This window comes from Leptopilina heterotoma, unplaced genomic scaffold (assembly GCF_015476425.1).
Source record: "Leptopilina heterotoma isolate Lh14 unplaced genomic scaffold, ASM1547642v1 Lhet_50, whole genome shotgun sequence".
Taxonomy (NCBI): domain Eukaryota; kingdom Metazoa; phylum Arthropoda; class Insecta; order Hymenoptera; family Figitidae; genus Leptopilina; species Leptopilina heterotoma.
This window is the reverse complement of record NW_025111108.1, coordinates 382,466-406,286: the sequence shown is the minus strand read 5'-3', so window position 1 is coordinate 406,286 and position 23,821 is coordinate 382,466. Positions and strand designations below refer to the sequence as shown.

The following is a 23,821-nucleotide window of genomic DNA, read 5'->3' as shown; positions in this document are numbered from 1 at the left end:
GTAGCTTCCGCGCGCGAAGTCAATGAGTAGTTTATGTCAATGAAGCGATGATTAATTATATTAACCGCGCGAATTTAATTATGACCTCTTATATTAATATATTCTCCTAATCCTTTTCTTGCGCGAGGAATTGTTTAAATCAATATATTTTGTAAATTATTGATTTTAAAATTTTGAAAGATATGCCAAATTTTTAGGCACCAAATTAGGGAAAATATTGTAATAACAAAAATTGTTGTTATTAATGAAAAATATTGCATATATTAATATCGATAACAGTTTAAAATGTAAACTCACTAGGATTGGTATTTAGGAAAGACAATCCCAATATACCTGTCAATTCGTTTTGTCTGCTATTAATATAAGTTCGAAATTTGATTGGTTTTTGAGCTATTATTATTTCTGTTGTTCCAGAAGTAACAAATGAGCCTGAATTTAAAGTAATCAATTCTGTTCTATCGATTATTATACCTGATGCTAATTTTCTTTCGTTTATTAAATTAATGTTTAAAGCAGGATTCACTAAGAAAAGACCTCTCTTCTCTTTTAAACTTGGTGAAGATATATGAATATTTGGAAAAATATCGGTGTTGAATTCGATATTATTGACGTAACAATTCATGGAAATTTTCGGAAAGACGAATTTCGTAAAATTCCGCAAATGCGTCTAATAAATCGTTGTCGAATTGATGTTTCACGTCTTCGCGCTCTTCTATCGTAATCTATAGCAATTCGACTGAAATGATTAGTTTCAAATAACTGATCTAAAAATGGTGCGCCTAAAATGCCAATAATTTCGGAATTATTTTCGTAATCGATAACTTCAAATTTTAAGGAAAAATCATGAAATTCTATTGTAGCACTACCTCTAGTATGAAATGAATTATGTCGACCTGTATATCGAATATTTCTATTGATATTGACAAATGAAGATAATTTGGTTTCTTTTATTAAGTTTAATCGATTAGTATTATCTATTAGAAAAATTCCTTTGTGTGCTACTAAATCGCCTGAGATTAATTCGATGTGTGGATAGTTAAATCGATTAAAATTAAAATAATTATTCATTTACAATAAATATCAAAATTTTTGTTTGTTTAAAATTTACTAGATTTATTGATTTTTTATGAATTAATATTAATTTTTCCTTTTTGGACTGGTATACCAAATTACTGCAATTAATATTACATATACTAAGAGCATGCAACAATAAACGAAACACATTAGTTTTAATAAGGTTTTATTTTAATAATTATTAGAATTTTAAGTACATTTACTTGTTTTTCAAAATTTGTTCGGTTTTATTTAATAAATTTTCAAAGAAATTGGAAAATTCTTCTTGCGTTTCTATTTCTTTTATTGCTATTGAATTTAGATTTTCTGAGAATTTTTCTGATTCTAATGATGTTTGAATATTGAATCTTCGTTGTGCTTTTACTCCTCCTCGATTCTTAATTTTCTTCGTTGTTGGAGTTTTATCACACATTATTTATTTAACTGTAAATAAAAGACATTTTTGTATTTTAATGTCTTTAAAAATGATTTAAATATTTCAGAAACAATTGATAATTTGTAGAGTCTTAGAATATTAGAAAATTTATGAAAGGAACAGATAAAATGACAGGTTCGCCGGACGGCGCAAAATGTCGTTCGATCAATTAAAATTCGCCGGACGGCGCAACAATAATATCACAATTTTATCTTAATTAAAATGATGGAAAATCCTTAATTGAACGGCCCCGCCGGACGGCGCAAACTATTCTTAATTCAAGCCGAGATTCGCCGAACGGCGCAAAAGCAGCTCAAATTATAGGATTTTATAATGGAATTAAGGGAATTGTTTATAAAATTTATAAACAATTAGGGATTGGATTGGTTTGATTGAGGGTTTAAGTAAAATTACTGAATTTAGAAGGAATTTAGACTCTCAAAATTCAAAATTGTTTTCAAATTATTCAAAATTTTTAAAATCGTTTTAGAATAATTAATTTGTTTATAACAAAGTGACAATCCCACCGCTGCCACCAAATCAGCTGTTACGTTCCGAGCAAGAGCGAGGCTTTTAAATAAAATTAAATAATTTATTTAAAATAGATTTTAAAACCAGTTAGCTGATTAATCAGGTTGGTAAAGCCTGATCTTTATTTTTATTGTAGGATCGTGATCACTTGTCAAAACTATGGGTTTTGCGTTAATAACAAGATAAATATTCCTTTTATTTAATTTATTGTTTATAGTAAGAAGAAAGTTACAATTGTTACAAATTGTTACTTACGTTTAATTACAGATTCGTTGACAAGATTATCGCAGGGTTGTTATAATTGGTTTTCTTGGTTTGAACTCGTTTCAATTGAATGAAACTGAAAGTTTGTTTTATTACACTTGTGTAATATTCACAACTTTATAACAGTTTTTGTGCTAAAATAACAGTTTCACGTTTTCTAAGTGTTAAATTATTTATCTTGCACCTTTTTAGGGGAAAGAAACTTGTTTCTAAGTGACAAATAATATAACTTGCACCTTTATGGAAAGAATTAGTGAAATTTATACTATTAATTATTAATCACAAATACGACAGTTAAAATAGCAAAATTATCAACTCTAAGTGTTAAATTATTTGTCTTGCACCTTTTTAGGGGAAAGAAACTTGTTTCTAAGTGATAAATAATCTAACTTGCACCTTTTTACGGGAAAGAATACAATAATTCGCGTTTTAACCGAAGGGTCGCTCTACAATGATACTGTCCGCACTGAACTACACCGGAACTTTTGACAATTGCTCTTGAATTTGCAGGGGTTTATATAGGACTTTTAGTCCATGTATCGTGTGGGGACAATAGTAAAAAGCACGATTCTAGCCAAAAGAGCATATGTCACGTTTCTAGCTAAAACAACATTGAGCACGTACGGATGTAATATGATCTTTTCTATCTTATTCTATTTTCTATCTATCTATTATTCGAGCTTATAATCAATACTTAGTTCGATATCTGTTAAATTCAAATGTTGTTACATGTTTTCAGTCTTTTAATCGAATCGATAATCGATTATCGATTAATTGATTGTCGATTATCGATTAATTTTCGATTCGATCAATTTAAAGGAATTTCAAATTGATTGTCCGATGACATACGACTAATAACAACATTCGAATGTTATTTGTTTGATTAAATAATTATTGTTAGTAATATTAATTAGTTTTGTAATTTGCATTTATTCTTTCTATCATCTTTTTAATCATGCGTCATCTCTTGTCATTCATGGCTTTGACACTTGTCGCAAAAGCATAGTACGTTGACTCAGTTTACTATTTCATTCATATGAGTAGTAACACGTGTTAATGACTCATATGAATGAAGGATTATAATATTTACTTATGATTTCTATCTTATGCTTTTATATTTTAAAATTTGTAATAAATAATGCATTAATTTGGACTATGCCTTTGGACATTGTTCGAACATTAAATTTATGGTTTCTATTTAGTTAATTAGTTAACTAAATTATTAAATTTTTATGAAATTTGTATAAGTTCAAAATATATCGGGATATAACATACATATTTTTACTTATTTTTCATGATAGGCAAAATAATTAACTCTTATTAATTTACTTATTAATTTCCCACTTACTAATTTTTTCTGACGGGCGAAATAATTCATCTTTCTTACTTCGCCCACTGTCCCCCACCTATGTATTTTTAGTGACGGACGAAATAATTCATCACTCTTATTTCGCCCGTTAACGGTCGAAATAGACACAGCGTAAAACTTATTAAAAATATGTTTTCTATTTTATTCTTATTTTTACATAATCATCTGTTCTCATGTTTTTAAAAAATTATTAAAATGCCTCTAATCAAATTTTACTTGACAATATTTTATTAAAATTTTCGTACTTTTGTAAAAGTAAAAATTGTTTTAAAAACATAAATTTGTTTTTGAATTTTCCAATATCTCAATGAATAGAATGATTTTGCAATTCTACACTCATTAGATAAAATTAAAATTTTTAAATTAAGTATGACGTGTCGCAAAGAATGAGACCTAAGCAGCAAATTATTTTAAAATTATGTTTGTGTCAGTTGTACACTGTTTTTCTTATTTGTGTAACAGTAAAATTAGTTTCTATTAAACATTTTGAAAGTAATAAAGACTTAAACAGTAATGTTTTTTTATATTAACCCCCTTGGTACATTTTCTTTTCAAAAATCACAGCCTGAAATTTTTTGGTTTTTTTCTTCGCGACGCATTTCAAACTTATATAACTTTAACTATTTTTTATGACTACGATATTTCCATGCTAAAGTGCGAAAATTATATTGTAGATCACATTGCGAGTCTGTTCAAAATGAAGCGATTTAAGTTATGCCTAATATCGACAAGGCAATTACGTCGCATTGTAAGCGCGGAAATGGAAGAAGACCAAAAAAATATATTAAGTTTGCAAGGAGGGAATTCATCTTCCAACTTGACAAACACCAATTTACTGTCGACACTGGAAAAAAAATTGACAATGGTGAATGTATCACTGATATGGTAACTAATCCAGAAACTTCTCGCTTTAATGATTTTCTGAGATTTCCACAAGTAGACGACTTTAGTTCTTCCCCAAAAATAGAAATTCCCAAAGTAGAAGTACAGAGTCGACATCAACGTGTCAATGATTTAGATTGTGAAAATTTAAACGACGATATTTATATTGAAGATAATGATTACAGTGATTTTTGCTTAACTGATTTTGAAGATGTATCATCAGATGATGATAATGAGAGTTGTGAAGATGATTTGACTAATAAATTCAATAAGGAAGATATGAAGGAACAATGCCACGAAGAAACAAAATCTTTTACTACTGCCTTAAATGAATGGGCAATCAAATTTAAAGTAACTCTTGTAGCTTTAACAGCGCTGCTTTTGATATTGACATTATTCACCAATCACAAGTTACCAATAGATGCTCGTACTTTGTTAAGAACTCAAAGGATTACGGAAACTGAGGAAATAGGTGGTGGTGATTATTTACATTTTGGATTAGAAAGAGCCATCATGGCAATGCTACGAGAAAACAAGAGAACCGGAAAAAATGAGACACATTTGAAATTGATAATTAACATCGATTTTGCCCATTTATAAATCATCCGCTTCAGGATTCTGGCTCATTTTGTGTTCGCTCGTAGGTTCTCAGAAAGTTTATCCCATTAGAGCATTTTTCGGTCGCAGTAAACCAAAAGACGCCAATGAATTTCTCCAAAAATTTGTTAATGAAGGTATTACATTAAGCAATTGTGGTGTAAATAAAGGCAGTATTAAAATATCAATAGAATGTCTGACCTGTGATACACCAGCAAAAGCCTTTGTTTTGAATCTCAAAGGGCATACTGGGTATGAAATCTGCCCAAATTGTAATATAACCGGAGAATACTTAAGCTTAAAATCCAGAAAAAATTCCAAACCTAGAGGAGTAGTTTGTTTTCCAGGAACTGGACCATTCAAGTTAAGAAAAGATGAAGACCTCATCAATGACTCCGAATCAAATGTTAAATCAGTTTTAAAAGATCTCCCGGGATTTGGTTTAATTTCATCAGTGCCTCTGGACTACATGCACCTAGTTTTACTAGGTGTCTTGAAAAGATTGATAACCGTTTGGATTACAGGACCTTTTAAAGTAAGATTATCAACTGACGATCTAAATAGGATTACACAAAAGTTATTAAATTTACGACACAGTACGCCAAAAGAATTTTCGAGAAGACCACGAACGATTTTTGACTACTTGCATTGAAAGGCGACGGAGTTTAGGACTTTTTTATTATATACGGGACCCATCGTTTTAAAGGACATTTTAGAACCTGCAGTTTATGCGCATTTTATCCTCTTGCACTCTGCAATCACCATTTTGGTAAACGACTCTTATATAAGAGATCCATTAAACGTGGACTATGCAGAGAAATTATTAAACGAATTTGTCAAAAATGTTCCAACAATTTATGCCAAACAATTTGTGTCTCAAAATGTCCACAATTTATTGCATCTTTGTGCAGATGTTCGAAAATTTGGCTTCTTAGACAGTTTCAGTGCTTTCCGCTTCGAGAATTATATGATGACCATCAAGAGAATGATTCGCAAAGGGGAAAAACCCCTCCAACAAATAGCGCGTCGATATTCGGAACAAGAAAAGGCTAAAATGGAGAAATCAGAAACGTCTACTGCTTCGCCATTAAATTCAAAAATAAATTTAAAACATCGACATTTTAATGGACCGTTAGCAGATGGTATTCATGGTATTTATGAGCAATTAAAAATCTACGAGAGTACAACGTATTCTATAAACTACAATAATTCCAAAGATTGTTATGTTCTGTTAAGAAATGGTAAATTTGGAATGATAGAAAATATTCTACAGGAAGAAAATGGCACAGTTTATTTTATTGGCGAAGAGTATGAACCAATTGTCAGACTTTACAATGATCCTGATTCAAGTATCTTTAATATAAACATTATCAGAAGTAGTAATTCGGAGAAACATTTGTGGTACGTTGAGGACATACATCGCAAAGTGTGGAGAGTACTTTGCCGAGCAGGATTTATAGTTATTCCTTTGGCACATAATTCGTGACATTATCCGAAGAAAACTCATTCATAATGTGCATCATCACTATTTTTAGGTAAGGTTTTCATATTTTATTGTACATTTAATTCCAGTCTCAAAAATTGAATTGACAATTGTTCTCTTTCACTGTTCATATAAAACCTGTAATTTGGGGAAAACATAAAGAATTTTAAAACGTGAATATTAAATTTAAATTTACCCTAGAAATTAATAAAATTTCACTTAAATTCATAAATATGAAAAATATCTGAAATCTGAATTTTTAATTTTTTTAAAAACTTAATAATTTATTTGATTAATAAATTTTTTTGCAAATTTTAATTATTTTAGGGAATTTTATTCAAATTCGTTGTAAAATTTAATTATTTTCATAAATTTTAATAAAATTTTTGTCTAAATCCAATTATCAGGAATTTTTTAAAAATTTATTGCAAAATTCAATTATTTTCAGGAATTTTAATTATTATTTTTTGTCTAAATTCAATTTTCAGGATTTTTTTTAATTTATTAAAAAATTCAATTATTTTAATAAATTTCAATAAAACTGCAAAATTCGATTTTTTCCTGGAATTTTGTTAAAATTCTAATTCATCTATAATTTTAATAAAACTCTTTGCAAAATTGAATTATTTTTAGAAATTTTAATAAAATTTTTGTCTAAATTCAATTTTCAGGAATTTTATTCAAATTCGTTGCAAAATTCAATTATTTTCATGAATTTTAATAAAATTTTTGTCTAAGTCCAATTATCAGGAATTTTTTTTAAATTTATTGCAAAATTGAATTATTTTCATGAATTTTAATAAAACTCTTTGCAAAATTCAATTTTTTCTGGAACTTTATTAAAATTCTAATTCATCTATAATTTTAATAAAACTCTTTGCAAAATTCATTTATTTTCAGAAATTTTATTAAAACTTTTGCCAAATTTAATTAAAATTCATGGCAAATTTTAATTATTTTTCAAAGATTTTGCTAAATTTAAATTATTTTTTAAAAAGATTTTACCAAATTTTAATTTTTTAATTGTTACATAATTGTAAAACTTTTGCGTCTTTCAAAAATTATTTAGAAATATTTTTAAAACTTTAATTTTACGAATTTATTTATTAAAATTTTTGAATATATTCTACCTTAATATATTGAAAAAGAAAAATGAACTGTTTCAATTATTATAAAAAATTGAATTTTTGTATTTAAATAATTGAATTCTTAAAGAACTTTCGGAAAAATATTAAAAAGTAATATAGATAATTGATTTTGAAATGAAGTTTAGTTAAAAATTATAGAAAATAATAGAGTTTTTGTGAGGGTTTTTATAGTTTTAATTTTTAGAAATTATTAAATTTCAGAATTTAAAATTAAAAATTTTTTTTTTCCTGGTGAAAAAAGAAATAAGAAGTATTTAAATATTTTATTTAGCAAAATTTTACAAGTTTCGATTAATTGAATTTAGAAATCAGTGAAGAATCAGGGAAATAGAAAATAAAATATTTGTAACAACACTAAATTAAATAAACGATTTTTTTTATTTTTTTCTATTTTTAATCGACTAAAGCGACTTTTTTTGTTTGTTAAAATCGATCCGAGGCCTGTATATTTTATATGTATAATAATGTAATAAAAAGCACAAAATTTTCTGAAACGAATTTACAATTATTATTTCTGTTTGCAGCTTATACAATTATGAGGACCATGTTTTTGGATGAGGCATTTTTAATCAGAATTAAGAAGTTATCACTGTGTGATTGAAAAATATATTTCAAAGAACATTCGAATACAGAATAATATTTTTATCCCACATGCACAAAAATGGCGCTTTTAGATAGCTGACGACAGGGAGTAAACTCACTCATTTGTTCGACCATATGAAAATGGCGTCCATTTTCTCCCAAGAGGCAAACATAACAGCTGATCCCATGCGTTATTTTTGCCCATGGGAGAAAACGGCCGCCATTTTCATATAAATCGAACAAGTGAATGACTTTTACTCCCTGTCGTCTGCTATCTGAAATCGCCACTTTTGTGCATTAGGAATAAAAAATATCGTAAGTAACACGGGAATAAAGGCAGCCAATTTGTTTACGGTGATTTTTGTGACACGAGTGGAGGTCTCGGGGCGCTCTCGACCTCCACTCGTGTCACAAAAATCACCGTAAACAAATGGCTGCCTTTATACCCTTGTTGCTTAATATACTATTATATATGTTATGAATATTAACTCTAAGTTTGACACAAACAATTGAAATTCCGATTCCTACAAAAAACTTCAAATTTAAAAAAATAAAAGTAGTACAAATTTCTGGTCGACAAATATAATTAAAATTCAAAAAATTAATTCAGTAAAAAATTTTTAGATAAAAAAAAATGAAAAGAAATTGTGTTTAATATGGTATTTATTGTACTTTTAAACAACATTGACATCATTTTTAAACAAACATTTGTAAAGAACACTTTTTATACACATTTTATTAGTACTTTATGGATTACATTCTTATTAAATAAAAATCGACGTATTTTACATTCATTTCTTTTAATAATTACATACAAGATTTCTCCATAATATAATTTTAATCGGGAAATTAAAAAGTTTTGACCAGAAAAAACTAGGAAATGACCGGCAATTAAAATTCATTAAAAAATCGCCACTCTGATAAGTTAAAAATTAGTAGTTATTTAAAATTGTTGAAAATTAAAAAATCGCATTATAATAGAAAAGGTTTTATACTACTGGAATTTTTAAACAATAATTTGGTTTATTTAATCAAGCTTACCTCAACCTCACCGTATAAGCGTACCTAGACCTTACCGTGTAAGCTTACCTCGATCTTACCGTGTAAGCTTACCTCATCCTTACCGTGTAAGCTTACCTCGTCCTTACCGTGTGCCAAAAAAATCTTATTGATGTGAAAAGCGTGTTGAAAAAAAAACATTCGATTTTTTCGGTATTTTCTCCATTTTGGGCGCCATATTGGTTTCCCTGATGGTCGAAATGCTTTTTTGACCCCGGATTCTGAAAAAGCGGACCTCAATACCCCCTAGTATCGAAGGGTTTTTAAAAGTCTAATCATTTAGGATAAAAATTTTTACCTTGAACTTCAGTCAAAAATTTTGAGCGTTAATGGGCTAATACGTAAGAGATAATCCATGTTTAAATTTTCTAATAACAATAGATACGCACTGAAATTCTCAGATATTTAATTGTAATTTAATATTTAAAAGATGATTTAGGGTTACATTTATTGTTCTGTCAGTGGCAATTATTTTGCACACAATTTTGAATATGCATTTTATTGCACGAAAAATCGAATAAGAATTGTATTGCACTAAAAACTAAATAAGAATGATCTTGCATTTATTTTTCTATAAGCATTCTATGAACGGGAGGCGTCGATATATATATTCGATTTCTTAAAAATATGAGTACCCGAAAATTTCGAGTACTTGATAAGCATATATAAATAATATATGAATAATAATAAATAAAGTAATAAATATTAATATTAATAATAATATAATAATTACACAATAAAAACAGTGTATAAAAAAAGTAAATGAGATTCCACATAGGATCCCATATTGAATCTCACATGGACATCCTATGGACAATCCATATAGGATACCATGTAGGATCTCGTGCAAGATCCTACATGGTATCCCATATGAGATCTCATGTAAAATCTCATTTACTTTTTTATACACTGTTTTTATTTTGTAATTATTATATTATTATTAATATATTAATTAATTAATTATTATTTATTATTAATAATAATAAAGTTGAAATTATCGATCACTCTGAGTCAGGTTGAAAAAAAATATAACAAATTTAATATTTTTTTTTATTTTACGTTTCAACGGCATAGCCGTCCTCATCAGAAACTAAAATTTTATTATAAACAATTATTAAATGAAATTACATAAACAAAACGAAAAATGTTTTACAAAATAAACAATACAAATAAAAAATACATAAATGAAAAAAATTATTAAAATTTCTTTTACCAGTAAAAATATTTTTAAAAAGAATAAATAATATTAAACATCTGAAAATTTGTCGTTCCGATCAACGCAAATTGCTACTTGACACTAATCAAATATAAAACTATTACACAGTCTGTCAATGATAAATAATCAAAAGGTCATTAAACTAATTACAATAAGTGAAAATAAATAGGAAACGTCACAGTACGATTAAACAGTGGAAATCACAAATATTTCCTATCGTTAAGAAAATGTATATAACAATTACTAAGATTTTGAGTGTCATCCTTTTTATTTATCGAATTTTTTGCGTTGATCGGAACGACAAATTTTCAGATGTTTAATATTATTCATTCTTTTTAAAAATATTTTTACTGGTAAAAGAAATTTTAATAATTTTTTTATTTAGGTATGTATTTTTTATTTGTATTGTTTATTTTGTAAAACATTTTTCGTTTTGTTTATGTAATTTCTTTTAATAATTGTTTATAATAAAATTTTAGTTTCTGATGAGAACGGCTGTGCCGTTGAAACGTAAAATAAAAAAAAATGTAAAATTTGTTATATTTTTTTTCAACCTGACTCGGAGTGATCGATAATTTCAACTTTATTATTATAAATTTGCCGAGTGATAGCTTCAATTATTATTTATTAATATTATTATTATTATTATTATTATTATTATTATTTATTATTAATTTATTATATTATTATTTTATTATTTATTATTATTATATTATTATTATTATTAATATATTAATATATGTATTAATTCATTATTAATAATTTTGAGGTTATCTGATATAAAAACATTGCTGATAAATGTTAATGAAATGTGACACCTGAGACAACTAAATGTTACTTATTGTTTCTGACATTTGGTTACGACTTTGAGTGAGAAATATAATATCGTCTTGTGACTACTTTGTACATCACTTGTTACTGTTTTACCGCTATCTAGTTACCAGGCTTCGAAGTCTAGTAGCAGGTCAAAAGAAGTGTTAAAAAGTAGCATTTTGGAAGAAAAAAGTGTCCTCTAAATTGAAAAAAGTAGCAAAAAGTAGCATATTAAAAATGAAGTAAAATTAGTTTTTTAAGTAAGAAAATGAAGTGAATATATGTTGTTGTCCAAAAAATTGAAAGAAAAAAATACTAAAAATAGGAATTCACAAATTTTTTTTTAAATTTTGATTTATAAATATAAAACATGAAAATATAATAGCTTTTTTGTCGATATTTTACATTAGAAAGTTTTATTTACATAATGAAATGTTATTGTTAATAATACTTAAATGAGATCTTTCATAAGAATTTGTTTTTTAATAACAGGCTCATAATTTTGAGAAGTTAAATTGACACCTTCTTTTTCCTTATTATTTTTTAAAAAACTATCAATAACTTTTTATCAGCCATCTAATTTTTAAAAATGAAACGTAAACATTTGTTAGTAATTTACTAATAACAACTATCAAAATGAAAAAATGGATTGTTTTTAGTCATACAAATTTTTAAAATTTTAGAATCTACATAGCCATAATTTTGTACAATAATAAATTATGAGAAATTTAATTCCAATAAAAAAAATTATAATTTTTTTTCTAGATAGATCTTAAATCTTTATAAATGATTTTTTTATTATTAAACAACCGACTTAAAACACTGTATTATTGAAAATACAATTAATATTTTTAAATTTGACATAAAGTTTGTAAACATAATATAATAAATAATCACGTTAAATAAATATTATTTTGGATTTTTAATCAAACAATTTATATACCCAAAATAATTAAGTTTTCATTCTTAATTGAATTTTTTTATACTTGATGAAACTTTTATAAAGTCAAAAAAGATATTACTATTAAATTATATAGTGAAAAATGTAGTTTTTAATTTTTTTAAGAAGCTTAAAGAATAATAAAATTAGATACGAAAAATTCGAAACGTTAAAAAGGAGACGCATGCTTATTCCCAAAATCTTTTTTAACCAAATAGTTATTTGATATAAAACTATTTAACTTAAAATTCACATAATATGCACATTATTTGACATAAATTTCACTGCACACAAAAACCATTTAACATAAATATCATTTGACATAAAGTTCACTTGATATCAATTTTATTTGACGGATAAGTAATGACTTATAAAGTAATTCTCATTTGACATAAAATTCAGTTGTCATAAATTTCATTTTACATAAAGATCATTTGACATAGAAATATAGGCGCGAATTTCAAAATTGGCGAATCACAATGTTGTTGATAATATCTAATTGGTTACTTTTAAAATTGGCGCCGATATTTTTATGTAAAATGTAATTTGTGTAAAATGATTTTTATGTCAAATGAGAATTTTGTTGAATGACTTTTATGACAAATGAGAATTGTGTTAAATGTCTTTTATGTCAAATGAACTTTATGTCAAATGAAAATTATGTTAAATGGGATTTATACCAAATGAAATTTATGTCAAGTAAATTTTATGTCAAATGAGAATTATGCTAAATGGCATTTATGCTAAATGAAATTTATATAAATTTAATTTTACGTTAAATAATAATTATGTTAAATGATATTCACGTCAAATGAAATTTATGTCAAGCTAATTTTATGCCTAATGATATTTATGTCAAATGAGAATTACGTTAAATGACATTTATGCCAAAGGAAATTGATGTCAAATGAATTTTATAACAAATAAAACTTACGTTAAATAAGTTTTATGTCAAAAGAAATTTATGTTAAATGATTTTTATGTCAATAGAAATTTATGTTACATAATTTTTATGTCAAATGGGAATTAAGTTATCTGACCCGAGTCGAACTTTTAGACTTGCTTACCTCCTTAAAACTGAGGGTTTGTAAGGATGTAATAGGATGAAAGCAGAGTTTATTTGCATTGCAAGTTAACTCTGATTACCTCCTGCAAACCCCTGGTTAGCGACAAATTTAGATGGTAAAAGGGGGAAAGCAGGTGTTCCTAGAACCTTATTAAATACTGCTTGACCCTTACTTACAGAATTCTTTCCTCTCCAAAAACCCTGGAAAAACTGCTCATAGCATATTTGAGATCATTTTAAACTAATTTTTATAATAACTTTAATTATTAATAAATGGCATTATTATTTAATGATTTTTACTTTTTTTTCTTAATTTAATCGTGACCAATAGCGAATTAATAAATAATGTTAGTATATATGTGGGGATTAATACATATCCATTTATATATAAAAAAAAATTTTAATTTAATATTTGTTAATTAAATTACCGTAAGTGAGGCTAAATTCGCTCATGTAGGGTAAATTCGCTCAACCGATGTCTCTTTTTAAAATTCGATTAACATACTTTTTAGACAGAAATATTTAAGATTTACAATTGTTTTGGTTAATATAAATGGTAAACTTTAATTTAAAATTTATTTGCAGCAAATTCATTGGTAACTTTTAGTAGAAATTATATTTAAAACACAAGTGAATAATTTTCATATTGAACAAGTAGTATGAAAAAGTAGGAAATAAAGCTTTACTTCAAAGTTTTTAAGTTGAATACTTCTGAACATTACATTTCCTGTATCTCCAACATGATTTTCATAAAGCACAAAAATTAAAGCAATAAACAGATTCTGCAAAAAATCAATTTAAAAAAAATTCAAATTTGTTGTGTAAATTCGCTCAGGAAATAAGTCTACAAAAAAGATGTTTGGGCCTGGATATTTTAAGTATGTTAATTACTATAATTTATAATTCGATTTTTTTAAATAATAGTACTCTTATAACTGAAAATTAAACGATTTAAAACGGTTTAAGCACTAAACTGTCAAACTTAACCTTGTTTTTTATGGTTATGAGTACGTTTGATTGAATGATTGAATCTAATTACTTATTGATAAAACAATATTAAATATTTATTCCAATAACTTTGTATATTGTTCTTAATTTTTTTCTTTATTGATTCTAAAGAATATTTAGTTTCATTTTTGTAGATTATAATATATTTTGCCAGAATAATAATGGTGAGCGAATTTACCCATCATTTAAAGGTAAAGTCGCTCACAAAAAAACGGCTTATAAATAATTTTCTGCAACATATTTTAATTTCTTTATGCAGTAATAGGAAAGATAAAGGGTTAAAGATTATATATTTTCAGTGCCAATGTTTATTTTCATCGTTTCCCGAAGTTATTTAAAAAAGAATTGAAAAATTGAGCGAATTTAGCCTCACTTACGGTATTTAACGGTGTATATAATCATTAAATTGCATACTTATACCTATACAATACAGAAAAATCGGAATAAACGCAAACCTACAAAATAAATAAAATCTAACGCACGCGAGACTTGAACCTACGACCTACGAACTACGGACTACGAAACTAACGCCCTAACCACTATGCTACGGAACCTAACTGAACACAGACGCTCTATTTTCAGTGACTTGTTGAGTGATTCAATAAAGCATTAATTGACACTAATACACTACAGCAAATAAATAAATTGTTTAATAATAATAACCATTAAACATTCATAAATTAATATTTTTATTATTTAAAAAAAATGTCAAAACATTTCAGTTAAAAATAATATTTATAAATTAATAATAAAAAAGTACATGTTTCGGTAACCTATTCGCAGTTTGAAATTAATTGTTGTTTACATTTTGGTTTCTTAATCTTTTTTTAATTTTTCTTTTCAAATATTTTCAATTTTAAAATTAATGTATTGAAAATCTTCGAATTGTTGCAAAGAATTTTATCAAAAATTTTGATAATAATAGAATATTCCTTCAAAGAATTTCTTTATTTAGAAAAATAACTAAATTCTCGCAAAGAATTTTATTAATATTTTTAAAAATCCTAATTAAATTTTTTTGAAAAATTTCTTTGAATTTTTACATTCTCATCATATGAGAAAGTATTAGTTTTGGTCGAAAATTGACTTTCGCTAATTTCATGAAATCTCGACGTTTTGGGGTCCCCTGAGTCCGAAAAACATGGTCTAAAAAAAGTGTCTGTCCGTATGTCTGTCTTCGTGTCTGTCTGTAGACACAATGGTGTCCCTACGATAACTCTTGAAAAACTTATTGCATCAACTTGCAACTTTGCATGCACAAAGTTAGTGTTAAAATACAGATCGAGTTCGTTGGCCAGCAATTTTCGTCTAAAACTACGCAAACTACAGTAGTTTCAAAATTTTGAAAATTCAATTTTTTAAAATTTCACTATTTTTAACTTTATATTACTTTAGATTAGACAAATACAAACAACTTTCCTCTACAACATTTTTTCATAGAAAGTCAAATTTCGGAGTTATAGGCTCTTAAATAGCAAAAAAATACTAAAAAAATCCGAAAATAACGATAAAAATCAAAATTTCTCAAAGGAAAAAAATTATAACATTAATTTCCACATATTCTCACCCCATTGTACTTAAAAAACACTCACATTAATCAAAAACTAGTAATTTCCGGAAAAACCATTGTATATATATATTTTTTATCATTTTTTTAACAAAAAATCCATATTCCGACTCAATTATCTCCAAAACTATTGCCTCTGGGAGCTTGCTACCAGAGACTTTTTTTCTCGTCTTACCATCAGCTACAACTTTGCTGTTGACAACTTTTCACTAAACTTAAAACTTTTCGACTTATTTGCAAAAAACTAATTTTTTATTACATTCTCATCATATGAGAAAGTATTAGTTTTGGTCGAAAATTGACTTTCGCTAATTTCATGAAATCTCGACGTTTTGGGGTCCCCTGAGTCCGAAAAACATGGTCTAAAAAAGTGTCTGTCCGTATGTCTGTCTTCGTGTCTGTCTGTAGACACAATGGTGTCCCTACGATAACTCTTGAAAAACTTATTGCATCAACTTGCAACTTTGCATGCACAAAGTTAGTGTTAAAATACAGATCGAGTTCGTTAGCCAGCAATTTTCGTCAAAAACTACGCAAACTACAGTAGTTTCAAAATTTTGAAAATTCAATTTTTTCAAATTTCACTATTTTTAACTTTATATTACTTTAGATTAGACAAATACAAACAACTTTCCTCTACAACATTTTTTCATAGAAAATTAATTTTTTTTTTTTTTCAAGTTTTTGGGTCAGGCTAGCTTAACTGGGTTAAAAAAGTTTTATTGATTTTCTAAAATGTTATAACTAAAATATATTCATAAAAGTTTTAACATTTTAGAAAATCAATGAAATTTTTTTAATGCAGTTTGGCTGGTCTGACCCTTTTTTACATTTTAATTTTTGGTCCTATCTTGTTGGAAATGGTTTTTTACATTCTAATCACATGAGGAGGTATTAGATTTGATGAAAAATTGACTTTTTATACCTCAGGTTGAATGAAAATGGCGACCTTTTTTTCCCATGGACAAAAAAAACAGCTAGTCCCATGCGTTATTTTTGCTCATGGAAAAAAAATGCCGCCATTTTCATAGAAGTCGAACAAGTGAATGAGTTTTACTCCCTGTCGTCTGCTATCTTAAATCGCCACTTTTGTGCCTTTGGAATAAAAAATATCGTAAGTTACACGGGACTTAAAGGCTGCCTTTACGGTACCTTGTTGCTTAATATACTATTTGATAATTTTATGAAATCTTTGCGTTTTGAGGTGCCCTGAATCCAAGAAACATGGTCTGTCGATTACGTCTGTCTGTATGTCTGTCCGACGATAACTTTTGAAAAACTTAATTTTTTCAAAAACTTTTTTCGAATTTTTGACTTTTTGTCTCAGCTTAGTGGAGGTGTTTTACTTTTGCTTGTTAAAACGATGGGTAAATATCACATTCACTGTATCCAAATTTACATGTTTTTAATCATACACTTGATATATATTTACAAATCACGTATATAGGGAAAACGGGACATAATGGCTAAGGGGCGTAATGAATAATTGTAATTTATTTAAAAATCGTAAATCGAAATGATTTCACTCCAAAGACAACTTGATATACTGCAAGTTTCTACAAAGGTTGATTATTTATTATTCAATAACTATTGTAAGAAATATAGTAGAAAATCTGTATTTCACATATGAAAGTAACTTTTCAAAATTTTCATTTTTTCATTCTATTTTTTTTAAAATAACTTTAAAAAAGAAACTAAAATCGCGTTTTAAGCTTGAAACATTTTTTGAGGGTCAATTTTAGATTTTTGATTCACACTTACTGTATTGATAAAAATTACAAAATATTTCCTAAGTACCCCTAGGGCGTGTTGGCTAATGCAACACGCTATGTATAACCCGTGTAGAAATTTACCGTGGAAGTGTATGAGAAACTGTCCAGTTGCGCTAGATTCAATCTAGCAACTAGATGGGAAAAATGGACAGGCTTGAACGAGGGATGTAACACTAGCAACGTCAAGATTTTGTACAGTTATTTTGTCTAGTCCTTGCCTAGTAAAATAAATCATTCCTAGCCAGTTCCTGGATATTAAAATAAGCAGTTTCTACATACTGGGAATATTTGTTAGGTTTATAAATAATAGAACAATATTTTTCAAATTTATTCTTTTGTTTGTTTAACTTTTAAACAAACAAAACAGTAATACAAAAGTATTTGTTATTATCACAATTCCTCTTACAATTATTTTTGAAATTAATTGTAACATATTTTGCTACATTGGATTTTTTCTTTAAAACACAAACACATTCACTATAAAGATTCGTACTTGTATACCGATAATAAAATTAATTGTATATTATATTGTTGCAATCACAAAAAATTTACTTAAAATTAACAAAGTTTTATTACTTATTATGAACATTATAATATGAAAAACAATCTAGACTATTAATGATGACATCACATGTCCTTTTTCTAATAAATCTTTTTTTCGCTGTAATATATTTAAACTTGTACACTGTCCCTGTTCAAAAATGGAAAACTGAAAACTTTTCACTAGATTTATAAATTTGATTTTATCTTCACAACAAGATAAGTTACAATTGTAGACTCTTGGTTTCTTTTCATCAAGCACTACGTCAAGAACTGATTTCGTCTGCTAGCTTAGTAGACTCTCAGAGCCACCTTCTCCACGAACTTGTACTAAATTCTTAAGTCAGCGTCCTAGACAGTGCCCAGCTAATTCTTGGATAACCTGCTATACGAACTTGTACTGAATTTTCAATTCAGTATCCTAGACAAATTTTAGCCAGATTCTAGACTGTCTTCATAGCGATGAAAATAAAGGGGAAAACTGTACATTAACATTTCGGGGCCAGGACAGTTTATTCAGAATAATTTTCCACGACAAATGCTATCTAGCTGTAGTCTATTTCTAGGAAGGCCACGACAAATTTCTACACGGGAAAGAGCAATACCTACGATACCGACGAAGTGTACGTTCATTGTAGAAAAAAAGTAAGCGTAATATAGGGACGTTCGACTTTTTAAAAGAAAGCTGAGGTACTAGAGTAACTTTTCTAGGAGATAAACACTTAATTAAAACAAAAATGTCCGTGTAAATCAACAAAGAGTGAAAAGTTAGCCATTACGCTCCGGTCTACACTACACAAAAACCTTGATACTAATACTTTAAGAATATTTTATCTGCTTCTGCAAATAATATTTCTACTAAGAGTTAGTATAATTAAAAATAACTTCACAATTTAAATCATCAAGACCAAAAATATACATTTAAATCCACTTTATCTCGCAATCATCAGCAAACAAAAACATGTGATGAGAATGTAATCCTTAAAGTCGTAGTAACTTTAAGAAAAAAAAATGTTTTACGAAACATATGATAGGAAACAAGAACAAGAACACAAATAATGCACAACAATTGCAGACCGCCGCAAGCGAAGCGAGCCATTTGCGCGCGAAGCGCGCAACAACACACGGAGCGCGAAGCGCGACGTGTGGAATAATCGCCGGAGCGCGAAGCGCGACGATCAATATTCGCGCGCCCCGAGGCGCGCTGAAACTTGCGAGCGAAGCGAGCCCCCGCGCGAAGCGGGGAATGAGAATGTGTCCGCGCTTGCGCGGACAGATTTTTTTTTAAACTAATGGAGTTTCTTTAATAATTTTAATTGAAAATTTCGAAAGCAATTGAATTTTATGAAGAAGAATTTTATTAAAATTGTATTGAAAATAAGTGATTTCTTGCGAAGAATTTATTAAAATTTTAAGAAATAATTAAATTGTTTATGAAGAATTTTATAGAAATATTTAAAAATCATGAAATTTTTTCAAAAAATTCTATTAAAGTTGTTTTGAAAATAATTGAATTTCTTTAAAGAATTTTATTAAAATTAAGTATATTCAAAATAATTGAATTCATCATAAGAATTTTAATTACTTTTCGAAAATAATAGAATTATTTCAATTCTTTTGACGAATATATTCAAAAATTGTATTGAGCTAGTAATTTAATTCTTATATAGAATTTTTTTAAAATATTTTGAGAATAATTAAATTGTTTTTCAAAAATTTTTAATTCTTGTTGAAACTAAATTTTATGGGAATTTTTGAAAATAATTAAATTCTTTCGTTTAATTTTATTTTAATTGGGTTAATAATTATTTAATTCTTGCAAAGAGTTTTAGTATTTATAAAAATAGTTGAATTATTTTGAAGAATTTATTAAAGTTTAAGAACATAATTGCAATTTATGAAAATATTTTAAAATATTTGAATTCATCTAAGGAATTTAATTAAAGTTGTTTTGAAAATAATTGAATTCCTGCAAAGAATTTTACTATTTATAAAATTAATTGAATTCTTCGGAAGAATTTTACTATTTATAAAAATAATTGAATTTTTTCGAAGGATTTATTAAAATTTTAGAAAATAATTGAATTCTTTCGTGAAATTTTCAAAATAAAAAATTTTGTAATTTGCAAAACAATAATAAGTTGAATATCTTGTACCGCGCGTAACATTTCCTATTGCGTAAGAATGTGGTAGAAGCAATACAGGGTTTAAGGTTCAATTAGGACTTAAAAAGGAGTTGTCAGAGTTAAATAGAACTTACGCAGGAGGAAAAAAACACCAAGGGTTTGTTAGGTGCAGGTTAGAGTTAAATTATACTTACCAGGAGGTAAGCAGGTCTAAAAGTTCGACTCGGGGAGTTTTATGTAACATAATATTTCTGTTTAATGAATTCTATGAGAAATGATATTTATGTTAAATGGTTTTTGTGTGCAATGAAATTTATGTCGAATAATGTGCATATTATGTGAATTTTAAGTTAAGTAGTTTTATATCAAATAACTATTTGGTCAAAAAAGATTTCGGGAATAAGCATGCGTCTCTTAAAAAGTTGTAATTTAATAAACATCCACTATTAGTAATTATTATAATATATTATAATCACGCGTCCAATAATAAATGAAATTCACTTGGCGGGTTTTTTGAAATCTACGAAATTCACCAAAAAAACTAAAATTCTTGAATTCTGTAAATTTTTTTTACCTTTTTTGGAAAAAAGTAGCATTTAGTAGCTTTTTGACAAAATAAGTTGCAAAAAGTAGGCTTGACCAAAAAAAGTGTCAAAAAAGTGGAAAAGTGTGTCACTTCGAAGCCTGCAGTTACAAGTTTGCTACTTTTATTGCTATCAACTGTGTTGCCTGCTGATACGGCATTTTTTGCAATTTTTTTCGGTTTTTTCACTTCTTGACCCTATTTTTCATCTTATCAAAAAACAAAAATAGCTATCTTCTTCCTTATAAAAAAACGAAGAAAATTATTTTAAAAAATATATTTTGCTTTAAATATGAACATTCTAGCAACAAAACAATTTTGGTACTCAGTTGTACTTTTAGTATAAATCAGCTATGCATTATTGTCTAGTGTTGAAAAACTACCTTGATTTTTGGATGTTTTAAGTATATTTCAGAAACTAATAATAAATAAAAATCTTTAATATATATAATTAATTACTTAAACATATTAACTATATAGTAATGATAATATTATTATTTTTTATTTCTTAATTAAATAAAAATAAATAAAAATAAATAAATCTTTTAATTCACAAAATATCAATTCCTTCCTCTTTTATATAATAAAATGAAAAGTACATCGGTCGCACACAGATATTTATCTACACCTTTTCATTGAGTGACTTTGACCTTAAATGTGGAAAAAGTCGCTCACCTGTAATAGACACTCAACTTATGTTTCTTTAAAAGAGAAAATCAGTTCTTGAATTATTATATATTAAAGAAGTTAAAAGCCAACCTTTAATATCATTTAAAATAAAAGGTTCTACTTGTTTATAAAATCTGTTCTTATGCCGATTCAAATAATTTTTAAATTGTAAAATTTTTTAAATTATTTATCGCGAATGAAAAAAATTTTATATTGTTTTAGTCCACACTCATTATCAACAGTTTGAAAAAAGTGCATTACAGGGACTGTATAAAAAATTAAGTGCTGCTTTAAGTAGTGTCGAACTACTTATAATCCTTTTTAGGTTTAAGTTTATATTAAGGAAATAATTTTGCTGTTTATAAACTTGTTATAAAATTATTCGTTTTTTAAACTCTTCTTAAAAAATCTTAAATTACAATTTTAAATTAATTTTGATATAAATTATTTAAATGAATTTTTTTTTTTTATTGTTCTTACCAAAGAAATATCAGTTTAAGTTAATTAAAAACACATATGTTCATGCAGTTATTCATTAATAATTGATTTATCAGCTATTCAATTAATTAAATAGTTAAATGAAATCGTTTTAAAAAACGGTTGTATACTATAATATATGTCATTCGTCTACTATACTTCAAAAGATAATTCATTTTAAGTATTTAAGACAGTAAGTATTGCAACTTCTATTATTTCGTTTTTTACGTAGAATTCTATACTAATACTGGAATCTTAATTTTGCTAGTCCATTCCATTATTTGTTTACTTAAATTACAACTTTCTTCGAGAAGGGAAACCTAGAATTTGCGGGTGGGAGGTAAATTATAAAGCAGTGCTCTACAGCGGTGAGTGGCTCTACAGCATTCGCTGTTGACTAGTTGTAAAAGTTAAAATAAAGACCATGTGTTTCATTTACTGTTTAATGTTACTTGATATATTAAACCAAAAAAATAGTTAAATTAGAAATAACTAAGTATTTAACAACATTTAATACATTTAAATAAAATTTTTTTCTCATATGAAAATCGTAATTATTGTATAAGTGTTGAGACAATTATTATTAAAAGTGTTAATTGATAATTGTGTTTAGTGGTCCAAAGACTTAATTAAACGTTTCATTCATACGGATTTCTATAAATTAGCGTAAGTCCATTCAGCAATAATTAAACTTTGTTACTTGAAGAATTTTATTAGAAATTCTACATCTGATACAAAATTAATTTATTTCAAGATTTCCCTGCATTCTAATTGCCATTTTAATATCAAACTTTCATCTAAATTTTAATTTCCTATTAGTTTTTAAAGAAATTACTTTAACTTTTATTGCATAAACAGTAGTTCAACTGACTACTGTATTAATATTATTTTGTTGTATACGCAGAAATTTAAAATAAAGTCGTTGAACTTGCAAAGAAATGTAAAAATTTTAATGTTTACATAAAACTTTCTGGTTTTACTTATATTTTTCAACTAAAGCGGTATATTCATTGCTTAAGAATTTGTAAGTTACATTAATTTATAAATTAAATAATAGCAGTCATAAATATTCAGTAGTTACTGTAAATTAAAATAAATTTTGTTAATTATTAAAGCAATAAAATAAAATTAATACAATTCTTTTAGAACTCTGTTACATCAATAGAATTTCAGAATGGTAATAATAATTCAATGGACAGTAAATTTTAGAATGTTAAAATATTTACAATGTAAATCGAAGTAGAAGTATCCGTTGTTCTGTCGCAGATTAATACTCTCTTAGTAAAACTGACATTGACATTCGGAACCAAATTGTAGCTATTGTCAGTTATTATAGTATATTGATAATAAATGTATTAATTAATTGACTTTAAAATATTTATCATTTATTTATGGGATATTATAAAGGTTAGTATTATATTACTTATTAGTTGAAAAATGTACATTATTGAAATTATAGAAAAAATGGTTTATAATTATTATTATATTTAAAAATTGAAATATAATTTAGATTGTTCGCATTATTATAAAAATTTAAAGATTGTATACACATTTCTCTCTAGCCGGAGTGACTGTGTCGTAATTATTACATAGGTACTATAAGAAGAGAATTAAAAAATTGTCATTGATCGAACTTCTCG

At 26.6% G+C, this 23,821-nt stretch overlaps 1 protein-coding gene across 2 annotated transcripts in view; it reads left to right on the top strand.

Moving 5' to 3' along the window:
• Window positions 1-23,821, top strand: part of LOC122507649 (glucose dehydrogenase [FAD, quinone]-like) — a 404,897-nt gene that overhangs the window by 57,300 nt on the left and 323,776 nt on the right. Inside the window, exon 1 of one of the 2 annotated variants that reach the window (XM_043620470.1) lies at window positions 22,587-22,847. The exons of the other annotated variant lie outside the window; for it this stretch is intronic. The gene's annotated coding sequence lies outside the window, so the exon portion shown is untranslated. Of the gene's footprint in view, window positions 1-22,586; window positions 22,848-23,821 lie in introns of those variants that run through there. 2 annotated transcript variants of the gene reach the window in all.